The sequence below is a fragment of the Rhinopithecus bieti genome, unplaced genomic scaffold (assembly GCF_001698545.2).
Source record: "Rhinopithecus bieti isolate Rb0 unplaced genomic scaffold, ASM169854v2 scaffold_11161, whole genome shotgun sequence".
NCBI lineage: Eukaryota > Metazoa > Chordata > Mammalia > Primates > Cercopithecidae > Rhinopithecus > Rhinopithecus bieti.
The window spans coordinates 1,507,360-1,516,707 of record NW_016806937.1 but is presented as its reverse complement, the minus strand read 5'-3'; the positions used below and the strand labels follow the sequence as shown (position 1 = coordinate 1,516,707).

Sequence of the window (9,348 nt, the reverse complement as noted above, 5' to 3'; positions counted from 1 at the left end):
TCGGCCTTCTCTAGTAGGCCTTGCGCACCCTCTGGCGTTGCCTAGGTGTATCGCGCTGACCCTCCTCGTCCCATCTCTCCACGCCCCTTGGAGCAAGTGAGTGTATCTCGCTCTACCCAACGCCGGGCGGAGAACTAGGCCTGGGTCTTTGCTGTCCGCTACGCATGCGCACATTACAGCGCTTGTGAAGAGGCTTGTCGCAAACCGTTTCACCAGCAGTCAGGATGGCCGAGCGGTCTAAGGCGCTGCGTTCAGGTCGCAGTCTCCCCTGGAGGCGTGGGTTCGAATCCCACTTCTGACAGAGCTTAGTTTTTCTCATCAAGACCGCAGATTAATGAGGTTATAATGGCTTGTGTGTATCTTCTCATAACATTTTTATTCTTTCACAAAACGAGTTTTTTCTTATTAACGAGCATTTTCCTTTTTTAAAAAGAATCTCGCTCTGTCGCCCAGGCTGGAGTGCAGTGGCGGGATCCTCCCACCTCAACCTCCTCAGAAGTAGGGAGTTCAGAATCGCACCACCACGTCCTGTCGAACTTTTTCTTCCTGACAGACTTTCATTTGACTTTGGATTGTAAAATGTACGTGCCCTGTTGGGGTGGAAAGGGTGGGAGGGATCGTCTAAGATTTCTTTTAAAATACCGGAAAATATCACTTGTCAGAAGTGGGATTCGAACCCACGCCTCCAGGGGAGGCTGCGACCTGAACGCAGCGCCTTAGACCGCTCGGCCATCCTGACTTTCTGGTAAAAAAAGGGATCCTTTGGGGTCTGATGTAGTTCTTCTCATGCTTCAACGAAGCTCCGGACCCAGAACCCAGAAGTGGCGTCCGGGGCAGTTCTGAGTCCGGCCGACAGCTTAGGTTATCCACAACCAAACCCACCGGGTGCAGCCGAGACTCACTGCTGCTCTCAAACTGGCGCTTTCTACTGAATACACAGATAATTTAAATGGAAAATCAGTTTCCCTTACCATCAACAGAAATAAACACAATGAAAACGAAAAAACGTTGCTAAATTCTAGCCGCCTGGCCAGGCTCTGAGCCTCAAGTGTTGGTATTATTATGAACTATTACTAACACCGGTAGGATGTTTCTGGTTGTGAATGGGGCACTGGAGGAGTAGGGGGCGGGGTTTGGAGAATTATTACTGGAAGGAGGATACTCTGTAAGGTTTTTGTCATCCGCTCTTCAGGACGGGAGGCCTTGGGTTGGGAGATCCCACTCTGCAAATGATTACCTAGGGCCTCATCCAGAAAGAGTTGGCTTTTAGACCTTTATAATAAGCTGATCGAGGGGAAAAGTTGGAGATTGTTAAGCTTGGGGAAGAGAATTATTATCTGTCTACAAAAGCCTGATACACAAGGGGTTGGGATTGTGTCCGCTTGCCCTTTTTGCTCCCAGAACTGGGGCCCGAGGTGGGGGTGCAGTGGGTGGATAGTTACAGAGGATGGGTTTGGGAGAAGAAAGAGTTTGCTGGAAAGGAAACAGGGTGACTGTATTGGTAGTGATATCCCCGTCGCTGGAGGCATTCAAGACGAGGATGGATGGTAACTTGGTGGAAATGCTGCCAAGGAGATTCAAGAGTTTCTATTGCTGCCGTAACATGTAACTACAAATTTGGTAGCTTAAAATCATCCCATTTATTTATCTTACAGTTCTGGAGGTCAGAAGTCTAAAATGGACCACAGGGTTACATTCCTTCTGGAGGCCAGAAGGGAGAATCCATTTCCTTTCCTCTTCTAGCTGCTGGAGACCACCCACATTCTTTGGCTCCTCAGTCCACACCACTCCAACCTTTGCTGTGTCTTCACATCACCTTCTCTGACTCTGACCTTCCTGCCTAACCTCTTATAACAACCCTTGTGATTACACTGGGCCCGTCTGATAAACCAGGGTCATCACCTCATCTCCAAGTCCATTATTATTATTATTATTGTTATTTTGAGACGTAGTCTCACTCTGTTGCCCAGGCTGGAGTGCAGTGGCACGAACTCGGCTCACTGCAACCTCCGACTCCTTGGGTTCAAGCAATTCTCCTGCCTCAGCCTCAGTCTCCCGAGTAGCTGGGACTACAGGCACACACCACCACGCCCGGCTAATTTTTGTATTTTTAGTAGAGACAGGGTTTCGCCATGTTGACCAGACTGGTTTTGAACTCGTGACCTCAAGTGATCTACCCGCTTCCCAAAGTGCTGGGATTACAGGCGTGAGCCACTACGCCCAGCCCAAAGCCTTAATTTAACCACAGCTGCAAACTCTCTTTTAACCATTTAAAGTAACAGAGGCACAGGTTCCAGGGATTAGGATATGGTGAGGAGACTCATTCTTCTAACAGTGACCTAAAGCACAATTTGATTTGGAAGATTCCATCCAGGGGTAATTTTCTGTAATATCTTTGGTCTGAGACCAACTTTCCCTACCACTTCGCTGTTCAGTCTCCCAAAAACTGCTCTGAGTTCACCTCCTCCTTCATCACAAACCTGGCTGGTGGATCCCAGAGGCCCCTGCTAAACCTTGAACAGGTTGAGAAGTACTGCGTTTGAATTCCTGCTGCGTGACCTTGGGTAGATGACTTCACCTCTCTGAGCCATATAGGAAGGAAGAGAGGAGTAGAGGCGGGGGTCCCTAACCCCATACCGGTCGGTGACCTGTTAGGAACCAGTGGCATAGCAGGAGGTGAGCCACAGGCAAGCTAAGGAAGTTGCATCTGTATTTACAGCCACTCCCCATCGCTTGCATTATTGCCTGAGGTCTGCCTCCTGTCAGATTCGGGCAGCATTAGATTCTCATAGCAGCGTGAACCCTATTGTGAATTGTGCATGCAAGGGATTAGGTTGTGCACTCTTTATGAGAATCTAACGTCTGATGATCTCCCATCACCTCCAGAAAGGACCATCGAGTTGCAGGAGAACAAACTCAGGCCTCCCACTGATTCTACAATATGGTGAGTTCTATAATTATTTTATTATATATTACAATGTTATAATAATAGAAATAAAGTGCATTATGAACGTAATGTGCTTGAATCATCCCAAAACCACCCTCCTAACCCACCCCTTACCTCCCTGGGAAAAATAGTCTTCCACAGAACCAGTGCCAGTTCCTGGCACCAAAATGCTGGGGACCACTGAGTTAGGGGACTGTAACGCCATCCATCGGTTTCTTTGGGTGTAAAAGACCCAGCTTGCCCCCGTTTTGGCAAAAAGGGAGATTTTTTTTTTTTTTTTTTTTTTTTTTTTTGAGAAGGAGTCTCATTCTGTCCAGGCCTGGAAGTGCAGGTGGCCAGATCTCAGCCTCACTGCAAACTCCGCCCTCCCGGGTTTACGCCATTCTCCTGCCTCAGCCTCCCGAGTAGCTGGGAACTACAAGGCCCCGCCACCTCGCCCGGCTAAGTTTTTTGGTAATTTTTTCAGTAGAGAACGGGGTTTCACCGTGTTAACCAGGATGGTCTCGATTCTCCTGACCTCGTGATCCGCCGCCTCGGCCTCAGCCAAAGGTGCTGGGATTACAGGCTTGAGCCACCGGCTGGCCGTCCAAAAAAAGGGAGATTTGTTGGCTCATGAGACAGAAGGTGGGGTGGGCAGGCAGGCTGCTGGATCTCAGGGGCCCCAGGAAGTGAGGGACTAGAACTTCTCCCACCTGTGCCCCTCTCTGCTTCTCTGGAGGCAGCTCTGGCCAGGACCTTGTCTCTGTTCAACACCAAGAGGGCCACCCTCACACTCCAGATCTTTCCACTACTGGGAAACCTTCCCTGCTCACTCCCATAAATCGAGTTGTCTGGCACAGTGTCTCCCAGCTGCCTGGGTCTCCATCCAAGCATATTATCTGGGTAATCCTTTGTTTAATGGCTCTCCCTAACAACCCCCAAAACCAAACTCTGGTCACTCTGTGGCTTGGTGATTAGCCGGAGCCCTGGGACTAGGGCCTGGCACATAATAGGGCTTGGTCCATATTTGCTGTGTAATGAAAGAAATAAATAACACAATCCTAATTTACCAAAAAAAAAAAAAAAAAGAAAGAAAGAAAGAAAGAAAGAAAGAAAAAAAAGGGTTCATACCATGGAGAAATCTCAAGACAAAGATTAAGTGAAAAAAGCTAAGTAGAAACCAGAAATGGGCTGGGCGCAGTGGCTCACAACTGTAATCCCAGCACTTTGGGAGGCTGAGGCAGGTGGATCACTTGAGGTCAGGAGTTTGAGACCAGTCTGGCTAACATGGTGAAATCCCGTCTCGAATGAAAATACAAAAATTAGCCAGGCATGGTGGCGCATGCCTATAATCCCAGCTACTCAGGAGGCTGAGGCAGGAGAATCGCTTGAACCCAGAAGGCAGAGGTTGCAAGGAACAAAGATTGTGCCACTGAACTCCAGCCTGGGCAGCAGAGTGAGACTCCATCTCAAAAAGTAAAAAATAAATGCATAAATACAATCTTACCAGGTGATCAAGGTCAACGTCAACAGTGATAGGTTCCATTGATAGCAGGTACCCTTGAGTGGCACTTTACCTCTGTAGCCTTCCTTCCAAAAATGCATTACTCTAAGTCTAATCATGAGAAAATAATATCGGACAAATCTCAGTTGAGGAACATCCTACAAAACCCCTGACCAGGACCGCGTACGGTGGCTCACATCTGTAATCCCAGCGCTTTGGGAGGCTGAGGCGGGTGGATCACGAGGTCGGGAGTTTGAGACCAGCCTGACCAACATGGTGAAACCCTGTCTCTACTAAAAACACAAAAATTAGCTGGGCATGGTGGCGCGTGCCTGTAATCCCAGCTACTCGGGAGGCTGAGGCAGGAGAATGACTTGAACACGAGAGGCGGAGGTTGCAGTGAGCTGAGATCACGCCACTGCACTCCAGCCTGGGTGACAGAGTGAGACTCTGTCTCAAAACAAAACAAAAACAAATTTTAAAAAAAAACAACCCTGACCAGTACTCCTCAAAATGATCAAGGTCATCCAAAACAAGGAAGGTCTGAGAAACTGTCACAGCCAAGCAGAGTCTACAGGCACAGGATGACTAAATGTACTGTGGTAACCGGGTTGGGATCCTGGAAACAGAAAAACCACATTAGGGGAAAACTGGAAAACTCTGAATAAGTATTTAATAACAATGTAGCAATATTGGCTCATTAGTTGTGACACAAATGTAGCCTGGGCAACATAGTGACACCCGACTCTAAAAAAAAAAAACAAAAATAGCCAGGCAAGGTGGCTCACACCTGGGGTCTCAGTTACTTGGGAAGCTGAGGTCATTTGAGCCCAGGAGTTTGAGGTTGCAGTGAGTTATGGTCATGCCACTGGACTCCAGCCTGGGTGACAGAAGGAAGCCCTATCTTTAAAATAAAAAAGAAAAGAACAATTTTGCTCTTCAAAATTAGCATGGCTTTGTCACCCAGGTTGGAGTGCAGTGGCGCAATCTCGGCTCACTGCAACCTCCACCTCATGGGCTCAAGTGATCCTCCCACTTCGGCCTCCCAAGTAGCTGGGATTACAGGCACGCCACCATGACTGGCTAATTTTTGTATTTTTTTGGTAGAGACAGGGTTTCACCATGTTGGCCACACTGATCTCAGACTCCTGGGCTCAAGCGATCAGCCCACCTGGGCCTCCCAAAGTGCTGGGATTACAGGTGTGAGCCACCACCCAGTCGAAAACACTGTTAAAAAGTAAAAGACAAGTCACAGACTGGGAGAAAATATTTGCAAGTTTTTTTAAAATCAGATATATCTGATAAAGCACTTGCATCCAGTTATATCTCAATTATAAGGAGACAACCCAATATTAAAATGGGCAAAAACTTTAAATAGACACTTCAGCAAAGAAGCTATATGAATGGCTAACAACCACATGAAAAGATGCCCAACGTTGTTAGTTATTATGGAAATAAACAGTAAAGCCACAATGAGACACTACTGCACACCTATTAAAATGGTTTTTTAAAAAACTGGCAATACTAAGTATTAGCAAGGATGAAAGGCTACTGCTAGAAGTCTCTAATATATTGCCAATGGGAATGTAAAATGGTGAGGCCACTTTGGAAAACGTTTTTTTTTTTTTTTGAGACAGAGTCTCCTTCTGTTGCCCAGGCTGGAGTGCAGTGGTGCAATCCCGGCTTACTGCACCCTCCGCCTCCCAGGTTCAAGTGACCCTCCTGCCTCAGCCTCCTGAGTAGCTGAGATTACAGGTGCCCGCCACCACGCCCAGCGAATTTTTGTATTTTTAGTAGAAACAGGGTTTTGCCATGTTGGCCAGGCTGGTCTCAAACTCCTGACCTCAAGTGATCCACCTACCTTGGCCTACTGAAGTGCTAGTATTATAGGTGTGAGCCACCACACCTGGCCAAACATTGATTCTTTTTCTTTTTTTTTTTGAGACCCAGGTTGGAGTGCAGTGGCACGATCTCGGCTCACTGCAAGCTCCGCCTCCTGGGTTCATGCCATTTTCCTGCCTCAGCCTCCCAAGTAGCTGGGACTACAGGTGCCCACCACCACACCCGGCTGATTTTTGTATTTTTAGTAGAGACGTGGTTTCACTGTGTTAGCCAGGATGGTCTCGATCTCGTGGCCTCGTGATCCGCCTGCTTCGGCCTCCCAAAGTGCTGGATTACAGGCGTGAGCCACCGCGCCCAGCCACTGGAAAATGCAATATCTTTTTAAAAATATTATTTGGCTGGGCAAGGTGGTTCACACCTGTAATCCCAGCACTTTGGGAGGTCAAGGTGGGTTGATCACCTGAGGTCAGGAATTCGAGACCAGCCTGGCCAACATGGTGAAACCCCCCCGTCTTTCCTAAAAATACAAAAATTAGCCAGGCATGGTGGCACACACCTGTAGTCCCAGCTACTTGGGAAGCTGAGGTGGGAGAATCCCTTGAATCCAGGAGGCAGAGGATGCAGTGAGCTGGGACCACGCCACTACACTCCAGCCTGGGCGATAGAGACTCCATCTCAAATATATATATATATATTTGAGAAATTATATACACACACACACACATACACATATATATATATAATTATTTTATTTTGCTTTTGAAAAAATAGAGACAGAGTCTCACTCTGTTGCCCAGGCTGTGTCGAACTTCTAGCCTCAAATCATGCCCTCACCATCACTGGCCTCCGCCTCCCAGAGTGTTGGGATTGGGATTATAGGCACAAACCATCACACCCAGCCTGTTTCAAGTAAAACAAGTTGACCGGGCTGAGCTTGGTGGATCACACCTATAATCCCAGCACTTTGGGAGGCCGAGGGGAGCAAATCACTGAGCCCTGGAGTTCAAGACCAATCTGGGTAACACAGGGAGACCCTGTCTCTACTAAAAATACAAAAAGTAGCTGGGTGTGGTGGTGCAGCCCTGTAGTCCCAACTACTTGGGAAGCCAAGGCAGGAGAATCGCTTGAACCCCAGCGGGGGCGAAGGTTGCAGTGAGCTGAGATCGCACCACTGCACTCCAGCCTAGGGGACAGACTCCGTCTCAGAAAAAAAAAAAAAAGAAAGAAAGAAAGAAAAGAAAGAAAAGCATAAACAAGGTGGCTGAGTGACACTGCTCACACAATGACAGAGTTCAGGGGTTTCCCCAAACCATCCTTCGGTTCACCATCCTTCGGTTCCATAATCAGCCAGGACTCACGGAACTCACTGAAAGCTGTATAACCACAGCTGCAGTTTATTACAGCTGAAGGATACAAATTAAAACCAGCCGAGGGAAATGGTGTATAGGGAGGGGCCAGGAAAGTTCCAAACCTGGAACCTCCATTATCCTCTCCCTGTGGAATCAGGGACAGCGTTACTTTCCCAGCATCAATGTGTGACAATACGCAGACTATTGCCACCCTAGTAAACTCACTGTCTTGGTTTCTAGAGTCTTCATTGAGGTCCCATCATGCAGGCAGGGTTGATTGCCCGGGCAGCAAATCTCAGACTCCAGCTCTTCCTAAGGTCCAGCTATGTGGGTCCATATCTTGCATCCCAAAGCCTCCACCCTAAGCCACACTGTTTGGTGACCTGCTGCAGCCAGACCCCATGCTAAACCACATTGTTAGACTATCGGGTGTGGCCAGCTCCACCCTAAACAATGGCTATCAGATATGATATTCCAAGGGTTTGGAGGTCAACACCCAGATGCTGAGCACAAAAGCTAGATCTTGCCGGGTGGGTGGTTCACGCCTATAATCCCAGCACTTTGGAAAGCCACGGCAGGCAGATAACGAGGTCAGGAGATTGAGACGATCCTGGCTAACACAGTGAAAACCCGTCTCTACTAAAAATACAAAAAATTAGCCAGGCATGGTGGCGGGTGCCTATAGTCCCAGGCAGGAGAAAGGCTTGAACCCAGGAGGCGGAGCTTGCAGTGAGCCAAGATCACACTACTGCACTCGAGCCTTGAGCCTGGGCGACAGAGAGAGACTCCGTCTCAGAAAAAAAAAAAAAAAAAAAAGCCCTCAAAACTAACTAGGAAATGGGGAGATGTAGCTCAAAGGGTACAGAGTGGCAAACATGTAGGATGAAGAAGTGGAAAGATCTAATGCACAGTATGAGGGTTATAGTTTTTTTGTTTATTTTTTTTCTTTTTTGAGATGGAGTCTCGCTCTATCGCCCAGGCTGGAGTACAGTGGCAGGATCTCGGCTAACTGCAAGCTCTGCCTCCCGGGTTCCCGCCATTCTCCTGTCTCAGCCTCCCGAGTAGCTGGGACTAGAGGTGCCCGCCACCACGCCCAGCTAATTTTTTGTATTTTTAGTAGAGACGGGGTTTCACCGTGTTAGCCAGGATGGTCTCGATCTCCTGACCTCATGATCCACCCGCCTCGGCCTCCCAAAGTGCTGGGATTACAGGCGTGAGCCACCGCGCGCCCGGCCGAGGGTTATAGTTAATAACATTGTGTTGTATTCAGGATCTTTGCTAAATGAGTAGATTATAGCTGCTCTTGCCACAGGGAGGAAAATGGGTAGCCATGTGAGATGATGGATATGTTAGTTTGTTTCACTACAGTAACCATTTTACTGTATATGTATCTTATAACATATTGTATATCTTATATATACACAATAAAATGCATTAAAAAAAAAAAAAACAGGAGCCACTCCCACAGCACCAAGCATACGGCCAGTTGGAAAAGTACTCAATCAATATTCGTTGACTGCAATCAGCAACTCATGGAAGTTGGCTTCTGGAAGCTGTTAGATGAACCCCCACGGGAACCTTTCTGTGAATTTCTTAAAATTGTAAATCAGGCAGGGCGTAATGGCTCATGTCTGTGCTCTCAGCTCTTTGGGAGGCCAAGGCAGGATGATTCCCTGAGGCCAGGAGTTCGAGACCATCCTGGGCAATACAGCGAGACCCCCCCCCCC

The 9,348-nt window shown here is 47.9% G+C and overlaps 2 non-coding genes across 2 annotated transcripts; one reads left to right on the top strand and one right to left on the bottom strand.

Moving 5' to 3' along the window:
- Positions 1-218: 218 nt before the first annotated feature.
- Positions 219-301, top strand: TRNAL-CAG (transfer RNA leucine (anticodon CAG)). The gene has a single exon. It is a non-coding gene; the product is annotated as a tRNA-Leu (tRNA).
- Positions 302-656: 355 nt separating this feature from the next.
- Positions 657-739, bottom strand: TRNAL-CAG (transfer RNA leucine (anticodon CAG)). Its single transcript has one exon. It is a non-coding gene; the product is annotated as a tRNA-Leu (tRNA).
- Positions 740-9,348: the final 8,609 nt, after the last annotated feature.